Below are 18,937 nucleotides of genomic sequence, written 5' to 3'. Positions count from 1 at the left end.
GGGTGGGAGTAAAACTGCCCCCCCCTTCCTTTGTGCATTGCTTGCGTTACTTGGGGCAACCAGAACTGCGTATAGTATTCAAATACATTTCACCATAGATTTATATAGCAGAATTATGATATTGGTAGTTTTACACTTAATTCCTTTCCTAATGATCCCTAATATGGAATTCACCTTTTTCAACACAGCAAAACACTGGGCCAGTATTTTCATTGACTGATCTATCACAACCCCCAAACCTCTTTCCTGATCAGTCACCACTGTGCAGACCCTGATCTATAAAGTTAGGAGCACTTTTTTCCCAGTTTCACCCAGTTAATTCCTATTCACCAATTCTCTTCTGCATCAAAAATCTGTCCTGAGCAATCTTCACCACATACAGTTGTGACTGTGGTTTCAGAGGCTTCTGGGGGTTGTACTAATGTAAAGTAGCCCTCATCTCACATTGTGGCTGACTGCAGAAATATGACCTAGGTAATAGCAATAGACCACCTTCCCATCCACTGCCCAGCAGGGGCATAAGGATCAACAAATGGAACCAAGGATCAACAAATGGAACCTAGTGATTATTGGATTGTGGTACCACAGAGGTGGGCTTTTTCACTGACAGCATCAGTGTTGTGGAATGATCTACCTGCTGAAATATGAGAGTCTCCATCAGTATTGGCATTCTGCTTGTTCTTGAAGACACACCTCTTAAGACAAGCATTCCCCTCCCTGATCCACTTGAACCTCCTCTGTTAATTGTTTTAATTGCTGTTTTAAATATTATGCTGTTTTGATCGGCTTGTTTATTGTACATTTTAATTATGGGTGTTTATTTTAATGTTTTGATTATTATTTTTATTATGCATTTTAAATGTGTGTGGCTGTATTTTTTTCTAATTCGTTTTATACTTGTAAACTGCTTAGAAGCCATTTCGGCCAATGAGCAGTATTAAAATTATATACCGTATTTTTCCGTGTATAATACTAGGTTTTTTCCTAAAAAATAATGTCCAAAATTTGGGGGTGTCTTATACACAGATAGATCTCTCCCCATTTTCTTGAACCGGAGTCCCCCAAAACAGGGGGCATTTTATACATGGGGGCGTCTTATAGACAGAAAAATACAGTAAATTGTATTGTATTGTATTGTATTGTATTGTATTGTATTGTATTGTATTGTATTGTATTGTATTGTATTAATGGGGCTTTTGATGGTTCAAGGTATTTCACATAGGTTATCTCACAGTCATAGTCCTGTGAGGTAGGTGTGTCCCCCCCACCGCAGGTTCCCATATTCTCCACTCCCTGCTGTATTCAAGCCAAAATATGTGTTGCTCTAATTTTAAAAATCCATGTTCTTCTCCTGTCTTTGCCTCCTCCATTACCCTTTACTTTTTTGTGTCAGTTTAGATTTGAAACCCCTTGGGACCACGTAAGGGAGGAAGGGCCGTTGCCTTCATGGCCTGCATGGAGACTCCCCAGAGGCACCCTCTTTGCATATTTATGCTTGAACCTTAAGTCTGATCCTCCAGGGCACTTCTTTTGTTGCCTGCTGGATCAGAACAAAGGCCTATCTAGCCCAGCACCTTATTTCACACAGTGGCCAAGCAGATGCCAATCGGATGCCCACAATCAGGGCATGGTCCCAATTTCCCCCTCTCCCACGCAGTGGCGGAGCTTCATGCTCTCGCACTGGGGGCGGGGAGCAGGCGGGGGCAGGGCTGGCATGCATCCTGGGGGCAGGGCGCACATCCTGGGGGCGGGGCATGTGTTCTGGGGTGGGGCGCGCCGCGCATTCTGGGGGCAGGGTGTGCAGCCTGCAGGGGCGGGGCGCCCAGCGCGGGTGGGGGAACAGCCATGATGTAACCCCACCAGGATCGCGCTGCCTGGGGCGGTGCGCTCCCATCGCCCCCCTTCCTCCGCCCCTGCTCCCATGCATATTCTCCAGCAACTGGTATTCAAAGGCATACTACTGTTCTTAAGCAGTGTGACTTCTTTCCCCTACAATTCTGAGATGAGGCTAGGAGACAGATTACATGTACCTTAAGAACACAGGAACATAAACAACACAGGAAGAAGAGCCTGCTAAATCAGTTCAATGGCCTATCAAGTCCAGCATCCCGTTCTCACACTGACAAACCAGATGTTTGTGGGAAACCTGCAAGCAGGATTCAAGCACAAGAGCGCTCTCTCCTCCAGTGGTTTCCAGCAACAGGTATTTGGAATCATTGCTGCCTCTAACTGTGGAGTCAGAGCATAGCCATTGTGGCTAATAGGCATCAATAGACCTCTCCTAGGGCTTGCCGATCAGAAGATTGGCGGTTCGAATCCCCGCAACAGGTTGAGCTCCCGTTGCTCGGTCCCTGCTCCTGCCAACCAAGCAGTTCGAAAGCACGTCAAAGTGCAAATAGATAAATAGGTACTGCTCTGGCAGGAAGGTAAATGGGATTTCTGTGCGCTGCTCTGGTTCGCCAGAAGCGGCTTAGTCATGCTGGCCACATGACCTGGAAGCTGTACGCCGGTTCCCTTGGCCAATAAAGCGAGATGAGCACCACAACCCCAGAGTCGTCCATGACTGGACCTAATGGTAAGGGGTCCCTTTTACCTTTACTTACTTACTTTATTTACTTATACTTGCTTGCTGCATTTTTATTTCTTTGTTTTGGTCTCAAAGCGACATACAATTTGAAGGGGAAAGTATGCAATACCATATTAAAACGTTCGAAGATTGAAAACTTTATTAAATAAAAGCGCTACCTGGCTGCATGTAAATGAATACCTTCCTTAGTCACCCTCCTCTAATTGCTAAGCAGTTTGAATGACAAGTATGTGCAAACGAGATCAATGTAATTAAGGTGTGAGCAACTAAGGCAAATCAATATTTGAAGGGCAAACTTGGAGGATAAGGTGGCTGAGGCTGCCCTAATAGCATGTTCTGGAGGCAGAAGGCAAGCACCTTTTGACAACCTAAGTGCACATTGGGGGGGTTAATGACTAATATGAGGACCGGGGGGGGGGGGAGTGTCGATGGGTGTTCATTTTAATCATTTGTTCAAGGAGGGTGAGGGTGAAACCCTTTTCAGCCCAAGGACAGCCTCACCTTGTGAGCAACCTTCTGCAGTGCCTATGTTCAAAGGCATAAGCACTCAAGGATGGTACAAAGCAGGGGCCAGTAAAGAGTGTGTTTGCTAGAGAGGCAGGGTGGTCTGGGGAGAGTTCTAAGGGCCAGATAGTGAGGCCTGGAGGGCCACATTCAACCCCTGGCCTGGAGGTTCCCTATTCCTGCCTTGGAACCATAGGGTGGTATTCAACAGAGTTTATTCGGGATAGACCCATGAAAATTAATAGATATGACTAGGTAAACTCCATTAATTTCAATGGGTGTGCTTTGAGTAAAGCTTCATTTTTGTCTCCTTTATTGCTGTTGTCATTAAAAAAAAACCACCTGTTGAGCTATTGTTTTAAATTATATTGTTAGCTACATTGGACTTGTTGAGGAATGGTAAATGTTTTCATGCTTAAAATAAACAATTTATCTGGGGAGAAATTTGGATGAGGAGTATTTGGGAAGCTCTTCCACTTACAGTATCTCCTCTTTCAAAGGGTGGTGGGAGGGGAGAGACCTAATGCTGTGCAGTGACAAAATGGGATTTAATAAAAGGTTGCACAGGAAATAAAGGAAATAAGATTATACTAATTCAAACACTGCATAAAGAATGGACCTGCTGCCTTAATTCAGGCAATTTGAATTATTAATGATTCTTCTTTCTTTCTTTCCTCCCCGAATACTCTGTGAATGTTCCCTTGGTAAGACTTCCTCAATGCCTGGATCAGGAAATTGGGGAAATCAGTTTTCTAAAAGGTCAAATGCTAACAGCGAGCAAGATTTGTTCTTTCACACATGGCCTGGTTTCCTTCACTGGCAGAGCAGAGGCTGGAAATCATAACCTCGCACGTTTTGTACGGAGAGCAAAGGAAAGAATAAGCACCCAACGTCCGTGAGCTACCTTTCTCTGTGCAGAATGCAATCCTGTAAAATGCAAGGCACTTTCCCCTGAGGGTCAGATTGGCTAATGAAAAACACATATCTTAAAATACAATTCACAGGCAATAGGAGATGAAATACTACAACAGAAAGCTTTTTTTGTTTTTTTTAATGCATCCAAAAGCCCAAGGAAATGCAGGAGCCGAGCATCATTCCCTGCCTGAGTAAGATCTACAAACTTGGGGCAACACAGGAAGGCCACTGAAAATGGAACCCCCCCCCCCATGGTTTCTCTCCATGTCATTGTTACCTCATCATACTGCACCTTCATCCAAAGCCTTGCTCTCTGGTGTTGCCTGAAGGGCCTTCCCTTGCTGGAAGACTTCAAAGAGAAAGGAGGCAGGCATCTGTTGGGTGTTTCCCATATCTCAGGGATGAGGTCCTTTCCAGCTCAAGGGCCACATTCCCTTTGGGAAAACTTACCAGAGCCACATGCCAGTGGTGGGTGGGGCCAGAGGCAAAAGTGGGTGGAGCAACACGTGTACATTTCACCTACGGCACACACAAGCACACCCCTCTCTATTCACCATCCTGACTTGCAAGAGGCATTACCAGAGTTCAAGCCAAGGAAAAAGACTTGGGATTTGGAGCAGGGCCAGTGAGGGGTGTGGCCTGGGAAAAGTTCTGAGGGCCAGACAGAGAAGCCTAGAGGGCTTCAATCAACCTGGGGCCTGAGGTTCCCCATCCCTGCTATAGGGGTTGGACTAGGTACAAAGTCTCTTAAAATATTTTTCCTGTAATTCCCAAACCAGAGCCAATGTTGTAGATTTGAAGCAGGAACACTGGTACCATGTTCTCGTGGTGTGAGTCACCTTCACATATTAACTGTATAAAGAGGGTCCATGTAATTAAAAAGAAATATTTTTTCCTGAGTCATTGAGATTTCATACCCTACTGACCTCCTTCTATACCACAAACAGGGCCAATCTCCATGCAAGGGCATAAAGTGGACCCAATTTAGACATAAAAAATGGCAACATTCAGAATCCAGAGGGATAAAATTTCAGTCACCCAGGATACTCTGCAGTTGGCCTCACAGTCATCAAATTCCAACAAAAAAATATTTCAAAGGGAGTGTCTATGGTAAAAACTGTTGAATTAGAATTTATCAGCAAGTTTGATTTGAATGCTTAGAGCTCTCAGTCAAAACCAAGGTTTCCTTTCCCACCACAGATGTGAAATTACTAATTAGATTATGTTGTTCACAACACTGCAAATGGTCGCTGTGCTTATCTTTGTTTCCTTTGACTTTCCATAGAAATGCCACAGCTTTTGTGTTGGACCACTTCAGCATGGGGGCGGGAGTGGAACTGCACAACCTGAATGCTCCCCTGGAATATAATAGCCACCTGGACAGACAAAATTAGTATCGCAGGTATTTAAGTTCTAAGGTGAACTTAACTCCCTAAACAATCATTTCTAAGGCTACATTTTGAAATTCTGATAAACTATAGAAACAAGTGACTCACCTGAAAAAGACCTGTTACTGTCTTGGGCTCCCTGTTTCAAGATTCATTCAGCCTTTCCTTCTGTAGCATAAGCTTGTTAAAGTCGGGTTCCTTTCCTGAAATAAAATGAATATAATTCAATGTTGTGAAGATTTGGGAATGAGCAAGACATCTCTCTCCCTCTCTGAGTTACAATCATGCTGGATTATGTCCCAGCGTGAAATGTAAAATCATTATGTGCTTCTTTGTGAGACCTTTTGTTATCCATGGCTGTATTTATTTCTCTGCCTGAACTTGCACAGTTTCCATTTTATTTTGAACACTTCTCAGCCACATTTCAGTTATTTCTGGAAAACATTGCTAAAATTGTGCATCTTTGTTATTGTTGTTTGGTTTTTTCAGTGCTGATTTAATATGCGAGTCTGATTCATATGGGAAATCTGACATTCATGGAATCAAGGGATGCACAAGGAGGGAGGAAGAGAGAGAGGAAAAGGAAGGAAGGCAGGAAGATTCCACAAGGAATTTCTAAGAAAAAATTGCCTACAGTGGACAAAAATTAAATAGCCAAGTTCAAAAGAAATGACTTTGACCTATCAAAACCAGAGCATAAGGTTTCTATGATTTATTTTATGAGTTTGTTAAATGATACAAGGATGAAATAATATGTTCCAACTCAAAAAGATAACGCAGAGCTAGAAAAGGACACCCATCCATGTGCCTTATGACTGGTCAGCGTTACTTGTCCATAGGCTACACCAGAATTAGATGGAACACTCCGCTAGGGATGAGGGATAAATTGGAGTCAGTTCACATTTAAAGGAGTCTCAAAGCAGCTAACATTCTCCTTTCCCTTCCTCCCCCACAACAAACACTCTGTGAGGTGAGTGGGGCTGAGAGACTTCAAAGAAGTGTGACTAGCCCAAGGTCACCCAGCAGCCGCATGTGGAGGAGCAGAGACGCGAACCCGGTTCACCAGATTACGAGTCTACCACTCCTAACCACTACACCACACTGGCTCCCAATGCCTATGCCAAACATCTTACATCTATGGTCAATAAAAGTTGTGGCCTGATTTGACCCAAACACTGGTGTCATGTCTCATTATTCATGGAATTTTGGCAGCCCATAGGGTGGGGGGATGCCTGGGCATGCAGACCACAATTGGCAGGTTCACCCACACTTGCTCTCCACACTCTCATGCAGGAGTCCCCGCTCCCAAATCCCGCCCTTATGATCACCTACTCCATGCTCCCTTTTGTAAACTAGAGATGCCAAGGATTAAACTGGGGACTTTCTGCAGGTAAGCCATGTCGTCACCGTATGGGGAGTGAAATCAGCAAGAGAAAATTTAGCAACACACATGTTAATAGGGGAACAATGAGGGTGGGGGGATTGTAGTTTTAAAAAATGAGTTTGTTTATTTTACACTGGCACAACAAAGAACAAGACTCAGTGAACCCATAGTCTCTGCTGGGGGGAGTCTAAGAGTAGGGAATGTAGATGAAATAGTAAAATAACTTGGGAAATGATGATGATGAAGAAGAAGATTAATATTGAAATATATTTAAATGACTGATGATGTGACTTTTAAATAAAATATTAAACTTGCATTTTTTTAGAATTCATAGGCTATTCATATAACTGTGCATTATTGCAGTGTTGTATACCATTATACTAAACATCTCTGCATATTATTAGGAACAATGAATATGTTTTATATAATATAAATATATTTTAAAAATCATTTAAAAATTGTAAATTGGGAAAATGCATTCTTAAGTGATTCTGATGACATATACACCGATACATAAACTCATACGTAGTTAGTTCCCTGGCCTAAACCACAAGGGAATCTTTCCTGCCCACTTTCTCCCAATTAAAATATACCAGTGTGTCATCCTTGGTTTAATCGATGGGTGTGGAGTTACATTGGTTCTCTTTTCTAATTATGATATGGCTATAGGCGATAAGAGAGCAGAACCCCCAGGAGTGGCTCCGTCAACCAGCTAAGTGTTAAAGTTTCCCTCCATGGACCAGGTAGAATCAAATCCAGGAGTTATGAGGCAGTAAGGACTGTAAACAGATATTCCCCCTGTTGGTCCAGCAGCAAGAATTGCTATTGATTTTTGTTTTGTTTTGTTTTAGACGAAGAAACTATGTTGATGTGTGAAAATACTCCCCCCTCCCTCCGCTGAATAGTTTCTGTCAAGCCGTTGGAAGTTCACTGCACAATTGCCAAGGCTGGTGTCTTTCAGAGGAAGTGAGCACCAGAAGTCTTCGTGAAAACATTTGCACATTTACAGATTGCGATGAGGATGGAAATTGGCTGCAGTCAGCAAGGGAGAATCAAGCTACAGTCCATATAGCAGAAAGTCACTCACAGTTCACCCCAAGTACAGATACACAAACATAGCAGGACTGAATTCAGGACTTGAATGTAGGAAGCTGCCTTATACTATTGTCCCATCTAGCTCAGTGCTGTTTACACTGACTGGCAGGGCTTCCCCAGGTTTTTGACAAGGGATCTCTCCCAGACCTTCCTGGAGATACCAGGGATCGAACTTGGGATCTCCTGCACACAAAGCAGCTGCTCTCCCATGGAGCTACTGTACTTGATTTGAACACTCCTAGAGTAGCAATAACCAGAGAGGAATGTAGGAGATGCTAGGCAGAGAGACATGATTCTGCCTGAGATTGTCCAGGTTCCTCAGCTGGACATTTGCCAGGCAAGAAGAGACAGGGGTGGGTGGAGATTTTGTGGGTTTTTCTTGATGAAATCGTTCCATGCCTCACGGGACATTTCAAAGCAAGGGCACGCATTCATACACAAGCACCGAAAAGCTGGAGAATGTAATTTAGTTACATCAAGAGAAAATGCCCTGAATTTCCCAAAGCCTTCTATGTGAAAGCAAACTACACACCCTTGATTTTTCATTGGATTAATACTGGAGATTGCAAAAGAAACAGCACCCTTGCTTTGAAAAAATGGCATTCAGGGTGCTTCCAGAAGACTGTAGGTCTCATGGACTTTTTGTCATCAGAACATATACTGAGTCAGAGCATTGGTCAATCTGGATAATATTGTCAACAATGAGGGGCAGTGGTTCTCTAGGGCTTCTCAGCCCAACCTGGAGATGGCAGGTATGGAACCTGCAACCTTTCGCTTGCAAAGCATGTGCTCTTTCACTCAGCTACAGCCCTTCCCCAGCTCTGTCCCGCCATCTTTCAAGTTGGTTTCACTAAGGATTTTAGTGATCCTGGGGTTAAGCTTTCCACATTCAGGTGATAAAACTATAGACTCTAATGGAGTGGCTGAGGGAAGGATTCACACCCAGTGCAGACCCCGAATATTCGTTCCCCGAGGCATGTGAGCCTGTGGAACCCTGGTAGTTCGTTCTATGATCTGAAGATATCACATTGACATCATCTTCTGGTTCTCAAGATCCACCCCAGAAACCACGACCAAGCCACTATAATAATTATAATTTATTATTTATACCCCGCCATATGGTTGGGTTTCCCCAGCCACTCTGGGCAGCTCCCAACAGAATATTAAAAACACAACAAAACATCACACATTAAAAACTTCCTTAAACAGGGCTGCCTTCAGATGTCTTCTAAAAGTCAGGCAGTTGTTTATTTCCTTGACATCTGATGGGAGGACGTTCCACAGGGTGGGTGCCACCACCGAGAAGGCCCTCTGCCTGGTTCCCTGCAACTTCACTTCTCGCAGTGAGGGAACCGCCAGAAGGCCCTCGGAGCTGGACCTCAGTGTCCAAGATGAACGATGGGGATGGAGATGCTCCTTCAGGTATACTATTCCCCTCCTCAATACAATCAGAGCCACTGCTGTTAAAAAACACCTCTTTAAATACAAGAAGGTTCTGCTTGTGGGGGCAGAGATGTGGCCTATTCAGCCTGCTGCTGAAGCAACATCTTAGATTATCATGCTGATATGTCAGCACACGGCTTCAATGAATTCCACACTGCTGTTGAAGCAACATCCAAGGCTATCCTGCTCATGTTAGCTACCATCCTGATCTCCCATGGAGCTGCCCAAGGTGCTGTTCATGCCTGAGCACCTACATCTGCCTGCCTCTGCTTGGAACAAACCTCCTTCTTGGAAATAAACTCCCTTGGCTCCTGATTCAGCCTCCTGCTTGGGTTTCCATACAAACTGCCCATGCTCGTGTAGTGGTTAAGAGCGGTGGACTCGTAATCTGGTGAACCGGGTTCGTGTCTCCGCTCCTCCACATGCAGCTGCTGGGTGACCTTGGGCTAGTCACACTTCTTTGAAGTCTCTCAGCCCCACTCACCTCACAGAGTGTTTGTTGTGGGGGAGGAGGGGAAAGGAGAATGTTAGCCGCTTTGAGACTCCTTCGGGTAGTGAAAAGCGGGATATCAAATCCAAACTCTTCTTCTCTTCTTCTTCTCATTGGCTGGGCCAAGATAAAGATATTCTGGGGAGTGCCAGAGACCAGTTTTATTCTCCACGTGATAAGATGAAGGCATTCTTTGTACAACTGGGTCAAAACAAAAACATTTCTCCTCCCTGCCCCAAATGTGTAGGAAGGATTCCTATAAGCTGCTGCTCACAATATTTCTGAGGTGCTAGCTGGATGCGTGACCCTTCCTTGCCCAGTTCCAATTTATTTCAGAGAGCTTGGTCTGGTATGGGGATTAAGATGGGGACAACACTTAAATTCAGAGAGCACGATCAAGATACTAGCTCTTCTAAGCAGAGCTCCATTGAAAACCACACTTTCGGTGCTTAACTTTGGCTTGATCACACCCAGGTAGCCTAATACGTTTAAAGCAAAGGTATTCACATTATTAAATGAAATATAATTTTGATTATTTTTTGCCTGTTTCCCAAAGCACCAAACCAGGATCCAAAACAAATCCTGTGGTCACTGCACATCCCTACTGTGGGGCACATCTGCTCATGCACTTCAGCTCAAAGAGTCCATCCTTTCTGGTGATTTGCTCACTGTTTCCTCTGTGGAGCAGAATTTGCACAGTTAAAGTTACCTATACATGATAGAAGGCCATTGTCCTAACAGGACACAGCAAGAGAGACCACTCTTTGTACATTTCCACTGCATTCCATTTTTTTAAAATCCTAAAAGACACATTTGAGAAGCAAAACGCTGTAGCTGGGTAGCCAAATATTTGCATTTTAAAGTTTTTCTCCCTACCCCTAAATTTAGCAACCGGAATGTGCAAGCAGATAAATAAAACAGTGCTCTCCTCAGTAAAATGAAGGAGGCAGCAGTCTCGAGAAACGGGAGGACATGCCAATGAGAGATGTTTAGCAAAAAGTCTCTGCCAATATCAAGACACAAGCAAAGTGGCTCTAGTTGGTAGCACCTTCTTTATAAGAAGAGTCCAAAATGCAGCTGGTGTTCCATTTAGAACTCGTGTAACCCCTATTCTAAAATAGCTGCACCGATTGCCAGTTTGTTTCTAGGCCCAATCCAAGGCGCTCACATTAGCATTTAAACCCCAAACAACTTAGGCTCCAAAGAGCTGAAAAATTGCCTCCTTCCCTACAGACCCCCCTCGGCTGCAAGGACTGCCAGAGGGGGCCCTCTTAGTAGTTCCATTGTCCATTGTCAGACTAGAGGTCCATCTAGCTCAGTATTGTTTACACTGACGGGCAGCTGCTCTCCATGGTTTCAGGCAGGGATCTCTTTCAGCCTTGTCTGGAGATCCTGGGGATTGAATCTGGGAGCTTTTGCACGTAAGGTATGGACTCTATCACTGAGCTAAAATAAACACATACGCCCCTCTCAGCATCTGCCCTGACAACACAGCTAAACCTGTGATGGGTGGGAACCACTCAGATAAATTTGGAATTTGCTTGGTGATTACGAGCCAAAAGTTCACATCTTTTCTGAGAGCTATCTCCAGCTGTGTAGTGTTGTGAGACTCATTCTGCTCTCCATGTTGTTGCTGAAACACCTCAATTTTCCAATGAAAATATATAGGGATGTGGGAGGAATAGGAGAGAGAGAGACAGTTGCCTAAGTCCTGGACAGTAATTGCAGGTGAAACAGACCCCTGATCTCTCCCACAGATGCATCTCCCCCCCCCTCTCTCTCCAGGGAACTGTGCACTCCCTGAACTACTGATACAGGACACCGCTCAGGAAAGGCTTCTGAGCCATGGGAGTTAGAGAGCTGAGCACATTTCCCTGGAGCATGAAGATATATAAGCTTTAGGGGGCTTTTTCACAGCTGTGTATGAGCAACGACTGTACTTCATGTCCAGGTCTTGGACAATAAATAAATGAAATCTTAAGGGACACCTGAAAAGTCATTGCTAGCACATTTTGCAGAAACATGTTTTTGAAAAGTTCAAGCCAGAGAAGAACTTCGTGGGGAATAAATGCTTGATTCATAATACATTAGAACAAATCTGTACTCTGGACCAAGTAATTACAAACATTAGTGGTGAACACCTACCCACCCAGAGGGATGGGTGAATCTGCCTATGTTAGTTTTTCTAAAACAAAAAGGGGGGGGGGTCTCATTTTTGCAGTCTTAGGTTTAGTTCTCCATAATTCATCATTTTAGTGCAAATTTCTCCCAATATACACATTTTTATGTGCACCTTTGCCCAACATACACAATTTGGCAAAACAATTTCCCAAATAAAATGCATTTGGAGTATGTTGTTTTCACAAATGTATGCATTTATTTTATTTTATTTTATAGCATTTTTATGCAAAGTTTACCAAAGTGCAACATTCAAAGGATGGTTGTGTTTCCATTTGTATATTGGTTTGGAAAGTGTGTATTAAGAAAGTTTGCCTCTAAATAAGAACTGAATAGGGACGCGGGTGGCACTGTGGTCTAAACCACTGAGCCTTGGGCTTGCCGATTAGAAGTTCAGTGGTTCAAATCCCTGTGACGGGGTGAGCTCCCATTGCTTGGTCCCAGCTCCTGCCAACCTAGCAGTTCGAAAGCACATCAAAGTGCAAGTAGATAAGGGAAGGTAAACGGCATTTCCATGAGCTGCTCTGGTTGCGCCAGAAGCGGCTTAGTCAGGTTGGCCACATGACCCAGAAAAACTGTCTGCGGACAAACATCGGCTCCCTCGGCCAGTAAAGCGAGATGAGCGCCACAACCCCAGAGTCATTTGCGACTGGACTTAACTGTCAGGGGTCCTTTACCTTTACCTTTTTAGGCTTCCCTTAAATATAAAATGGCTTTTTTTGTTTTTCATTTTGCATAAAATAACAGCTTTGGCACCACTTCAGGCACCAGTTTGGCTGCCCTCAGTAGCCCTGTTGTGTTTCTTTTGTAATTTGAGATGACACTGTGCTATGGTGTAGCATTTGCTGCCTCTATTGGCCAGTTGTTGTTGTTGTTGTTGTTGTTGTTGTTGTTGTTGTTGTTGTTGTTTTGTTTTGTTTTGTTTAAAAAAAAACACCCTCAAACACTTTGTCTTTAAGGTAAACCCACCACCTCCACATGTCTCTTCTTTAAGGTAAATCTACCTACCTGAAAAATCTTAGATTGCATCATGCTACCCTCTGAAAGTAATGGAGGAGTCTCGGTCAGATATTGGGAGTCCATTAACCCAGGGTGGAATTCTAGTCCTACTCAGAGCAGACACATTGACGTTTATGGTCAGGACCAACTTAGTTTCATTAAGAGCACTGAGTCTGAAAAACACTTAGCTGACTAGAACCCCCAGGCTGCAATATTGTCCCTACATGGACAATCTTTTAAAACAGTTGATACAATGCCAGATACAATGACTGAGGAGACCCAGATTCAAATCATGCAGATATAACATTCTCTAGGTCAGGTGTAGCCAATGTAGCACCCTCCAGATGTTTTGGACTACAACTCCCATCAGCCTCAGCTGGCATGGTCAATAGGCAGAGATGACTGAAGTTGCAGCCCACATAGAGGGCACCAGACTGGCTACCCATGCACTAGGTGCTCCTTAGGCAAGTCACCATCTTTAGGATAGTTGTGAGGATCATATAGGAGCGGAAGAGCCATGTATGCCATCCTGAGATCCTGAGAGGGAAGGGTGGTTTATATATAAATACATTATTAAATACTGGAAGCATCTTAGGTATGGTTTAAGACCCTTATGCTACTAGTGTAGGGCAGGCTTGCTTTCGCAAATTGCATTAAAGATGCAGCAAATAGGCTGACAGAAGGTGGTTCTTTCTATTTCTGATGGCCACTAGGGATGTTGGAGAATTCCATTAGAAATGAAAATGGTAGTGGAAAATGCTGCAATTTGCATGTTTGTTGGAGGTTAGGAATGGAAATCATGGTAGCGAATGCAAAATAGTATTTGCTATCGTTTCTTCAGTCTGCAGATGCTCCTCGGTGTTTTTCGTTTTTGCATTGTTTTTAAAGTTTCTCTTCCATGGAGATGCATTGAAATCAATTGTGTTATTGATTACATAATTAATTTAGTGAGTTTCAGTCATAGTGGATCTCAAGATAAAGAACACGGGTTTTAGTGGAAGCTGAATTATGGCAGAGCAGAGGCAGCACTGAATGTGACAAGCCCAGAACAGGACCGAAATGGCCACCTACCGGCAGCTGCAGATTATTTACATTGGCAGGGGGTGGACTAGATGGTCCTTGAAATCCCTTCTGTCATTTTGATTACATAAAAGTACAGTCTACTAAACAACAGCATTCTTCAGTGTTTTACATCACACTAATATTCACAAGCTCTTCATCTCCACAAGTCTCACTGAAGCTTTTCTTCGAAGGAAACATGCATGGCCTCAAGCTGTTTACAATCAATCAAGGTGGGGCTTTTAGGACAGGAGGAGGGGCCTGAATCTACCTCTATACTTTTGAGAAACGTCAGCAGAGACATTTCTGCAATCAGTTTCCTGCCAAGACTAATAACAAAGAGGTTCATATTTTCTGCAACAGTTTAAATATGTGTACGCTCCCCTAGGCTTTATTCTCATCACTCTTAAGGCCTGATTTTCTTCTTGGTACTTGGTACATGCAGGGCAGAAATACGGCTGCAAATAAACCCTCCTTGGCATAATTATGGTGCACAGCCCTGATGCTTGAGTCATATGCCCTCTGAATGGAAAAAAAAAATTATCAGCATGCAAAATTGCTATGAAACTTTACCAGTCTAGCAATGAAGCCGTCCTTCTCAGTACCTCAACAATAATTTTAACAATCCAAGTCACTTAAAACCTGCTTCCAAGCTGAGAGCATATTGTGGTTTTTTCCCGGGTAAGCAGAATTTCCTATGACTGCAATTCAATAAGTTATATCCCAGAAACAGTCATCAAATTCATGTCACTATTCACTCTTGAACAGGGCAGGAGCCTTAGAATCTATCATCAAGAGAACAGGGAAGTAGAATGGCTTGTTCTTCTCAAAAAGCAAAATAATGGGGCCCAAGAATAATGCATAAAAAGTGCAATTGCAGCCTAAATGAACACATTCAGCGCACGCTGAAAGGGAACCTCTTAGGAAATAACAATAGACCTGCTTGGCTTGTAAAATACATCATTAAGCTGCACAAAACCAAGGTTGCTTCTTTGTCTTCAGGAAAGACATAGACATTTTGGAAGGAAAGGTTTCTCTTGATGCATAATTTGCTGGATGCATATAGTACTGGAATTGGAGCAGAGAGACCCAAGTTCTAACCATGAACTCACTACAGGTTTGGTTCCAAGGGGGCATATAGAAATATACAGAATATATGTATATACAGAATATATGTATACAGAAAAAATGTGCATACTCAAACTGCCCCCTTGTGACCACCACCATGGAAGCACCGCTTGCCTCCTGGAGCCAGCACACTAAGAGGGCCTTGTCCGGCAAGCAAGGCAGACAGCTTAAAAGCTCTTTCTGTGCTGGGAATACCTGGTGCAATAAGACACCTGGTGCCAGCAGTTCCCATGGGAACTCACACAGTCCAAGATCTCGCAAGAGCATCCCTGAGCTCACATGCCGATTAGGTCTTTTCTCCTAAGCAAGGCAAAGAGCTTAAGAGCCCTTTCCACGCCAGGAAAACCTGGAGCAAAATGAGCTTTTAAGCTCTAAGTTTGCATATAACTTGTTGAATTTCAACCAGCCTTCAACCGTGCACGGTTGAAATCGTGGAAGTTGTACTACATTTTTGTCTTGGCTACAGTGCAAGATGGATGTCAAGGGCATCATTTGGCACCAGCTGAGGACCTCCAGACCAGCAGTGGGAGCACTAACAGGTCACCACTTCAAACGGCTTGTTCACTTGCCTCTGGCTCTGGCCCAGAGTGGAGGAGCAAACAAACAACAATGGCAGGGAGGACCTGGACCTGCCTATGTTCACATTGGCACTGTCCGGCATGCAAGCAACAGTGAGGCATGTCAGCAGCAGGAAATGAGGACATTGAGGTGGAAGGCTCATGGAGAGAGGGGACCTCCATGGATGGTGTCCTGCTCAATAACCCCTCAAAACCTGGATTTGCTGCTACTAGGGTAAAAACAAATTCAAGCACTATTCTCCTGCAAATTTCCTTTCAGTCACTGAATATTCAACCCAATGATACAACTTTGCATACCGAAGGTCTCAGGTTCATCCGTCTGCATCTTCAAGTAAGTCTCGGGAAACCTCCTGGAGAGCCACTGCTAGTCAGTGTAGACAGTAGTAGGCTACATGGACCAACCTCTCACATCTTTTGTCTTTCTTCTCCCCCCACCCCACCCCCGGCCGCCCTTCCAGCTCTCACTCCATTTCAGCTATCTCTTCTTCACTCTCTGTTGAGCCTGATATTATGTTTCTCTCCCCTTCTTCCCTCCTCTGTGCTCTGTTGTTCTTTGTATAGCACCTTGTACATGGATGGAGTAACAGCAGGCAGCCAGGCACATGAATTTGCTGCTACTTTAGTCCAGTGGTTCAAGAGACACCACAACCATCCTTATGAGAACTGATGAATGGGAACAAGATGCCCCTTGCAAGAAGATAGAAGATGGAGAGGTTGTGTGCAGAAACTATTAGTGTTTCTGTGGCATTTACAGCCTGCTGTATAATGGCAAGAGCCACATAGATTCATAGAGCTGGAAGGGATCCTGAGGATCTTCTTAGTCCAAGAATATGCAGCTGTCCCTTATGGGAACTGAACCTTCAACTTTGCCATCATCAGCCCCACACTCTAATCAACTGAGCTATCCAGCTGATTGTGCTGCTCTACCTAGTTTTGGGCAGGCCACACCTATTACTGCCACTTAGAAGGCTGCTCCAAAGGGAATTCAGCCTTTGGGCTGAAACAGGTCTCCCGTGCCAGCCTTAAATGGTTGGGCATGTTATGCGCTGTGTACAATGCTCAAATCTTCGGGTGCTCAAATTTATTTCTTCATCAATTAAGCATCCAGTCTATCCATTAATTGCTCAACATCGCACCCTCTGTTCTAATATCAAAAAGCACTGCTTGGAAGAGGGCATCTGAGCAGCACAAGCTCCATCGCGTGGGTTTCGTCAGCAACACGCACTGCTGCTTTGCTGTAGGATGCTAATTGGAGAATGTTCCTTTTTCATCCCTTGCGTTGACTAGGAGACGTTTCTGGGCGGTAGAATCTGGGAGAGCTTCCCAAACTACTGAATGAAAAAGGATGGATTTGCTATGTTCCCAACAGTGTTCTCTATTCAAATTAAATTAAAGGAAGAAATTAAGTTTTCTTCTACCGTATTGCTTGGCTAGGTTCCTAATTATTAGAAAAGAGACAGAGAGGAAACAGACCTCGCACTGCCTATACCTTAGCTAAGCTGCTCACAGCTGGAAAATTATAACATATCTCAATGAATTTGGCTTAAAAATAGTACAGTCAGAAGGGAAGGGAAGCATACATATTGTTATTCTTAAAAACTATGTTCAACATCCTCGTACTATTTAACTTTGTATTATTCAAGGGGACAACATAAAGTTCACTCTTGCTTCTGAAGAAAGGTCAGGCACCTAAGAATAGCTGGGAACATCCAGGAGCTCAAAGAACTTCCTACCTGTTGATTTAATTCTGCTTTGTCCAGGGATGTCCGCTGCATAGACACAAAAGGTGCAACGAAGGAGGGGGAGCAGTGAACCCCAACTCAGAAAGTTCATTAGGCTGTGAAATCTGTCCATTTCAGTTTCACTTAGAGTGCATTCAAATGTAGGGAATATTGTGGTAATTTCCCTGTCATGCTAGTGCTTCTGTCCTGTTTTCTAATGCCCCTTTCATACTGGGGTAGCTAGTGCTTTTTTCTGGGGAGGGGGGGTATGCAGGGGTATGCATACCCCTAAACATTTTGTGAATCTTTGTACTTTTGTCCATTTACTGTATTTTTTTCACCCGGTTTGAGCTATAAAATTGTGATTTTATTGAGTCAAAATGAGAGTACTCTTAAACAATTTTTAAGGGGGAAAAGCACGTGTGTTATGTAGCTTTTTGACCAATATACCGGCATGCCACACAACATTTTATTCACACCAGTGAACGTGCTGTGACACAACAAATGCCATCGGACCAGGTTGCTACTCCTCCACCCTTTCCACACATGGGTGCTTCTGTTCCCCTATGAAAACTGCAGGAAGTATATGCCGCAGTATACCGTCCCCAATTTCAATTTTCTGGGTTAATGGGATTGCAAACAGGTTTTTTTTTCTGTTAGCAATTACCGGTAACACGAAAACTACGCTAATCTAGAAACCGTACATTCGGTAAAACACTGCACCAATAATCAAGAAATCACACATTTGGTAAACATTGCACAACAAGAATCTAGAAATCGTACTTAGGACCACAGCTAGGTAGCCTTTTGGCAGGGTTGTATCAATGCGCACACCGGTAACACAGAGGAGGAATGACGGATGAACTGAATCAACTGCTGCAGCAAGCAGTGTGTGGTCCAATGCTGGAATTAATATGAGAAATTCCAGTTAAACTGGATGCTCAGGAGAATCAGAACTCAGAGCAGAACAAAGCGATGCATCTGGGAAAATCTGTATATCTCTAAGCCGGTTTTTTTTAAATGACCAATATATTAAGGGGCACCAATGAGGCATCAGCTGCGCCCAGACCTGCACATCTCAAGTCCCCAAAGGATGTTCAGGTGTAACAAATTGGTCAGTTTCCCATGTGCTCATTCTGAAGTCTGTTCTGTTTTGCATCTGCATTAATCTTTGAGGGAGGGGTTTTTTTTTTACACAATAAAGGTGTTTAGAAACTTTATGAAATAAATAATGGTTGAAAATTTGTACTTAAATGTGAATTTAAATACATACATTTGAAAATACTTTGCCACAAAACTCTTCTTGAAACATATTTTTCCTCAAATCACTCACTTCCGAAAGTATTTCAGCCCACAATAAAATACTTTCTAATGCATTTTGGAGCCGCGGTCTGCAGAGAAGTGCAAAATCTTAAGAACAACTTATGGGAGATCAGTTCATTTTGGAATGCGTTAAAGATCAAATTCC

General features: G+C 43.6%; 1 protein-coding gene across 1 annotated transcript in view; it reads right to left on the bottom strand.

Annotated features, from left to right (window-relative positions):
• Positions 1-18,937, bottom strand: part of SMPD3 (sphingomyelin phosphodiesterase 3) — a 113,496-nt gene that overhangs the window by 70,353 nt on the left and 24,206 nt on the right. Inside the window, exon 2 of the mRNA XM_033157224.1 lies at positions 5,503-5,597. The gene's annotated coding sequence lies outside the window, so the exon portion shown is untranslated. The remainder of the gene's footprint in view (positions 1-5,502; positions 5,598-18,937) is intronic.

The sequence above is a fragment of the Lacerta agilis genome, chromosome 8, assembly GCF_009819535.1.
Source record: "Lacerta agilis isolate rLacAgi1 chromosome 8, rLacAgi1.pri, whole genome shotgun sequence".
Lineage (NCBI taxonomy): Eukaryota > Metazoa > Chordata > Lepidosauria > Squamata > Lacertidae > Lacerta > Lacerta agilis.
The sequence above is the reverse complement of the archived record's forward strand: the minus strand, read 5'-3'. Positions and strand labels throughout refer to the sequence as shown.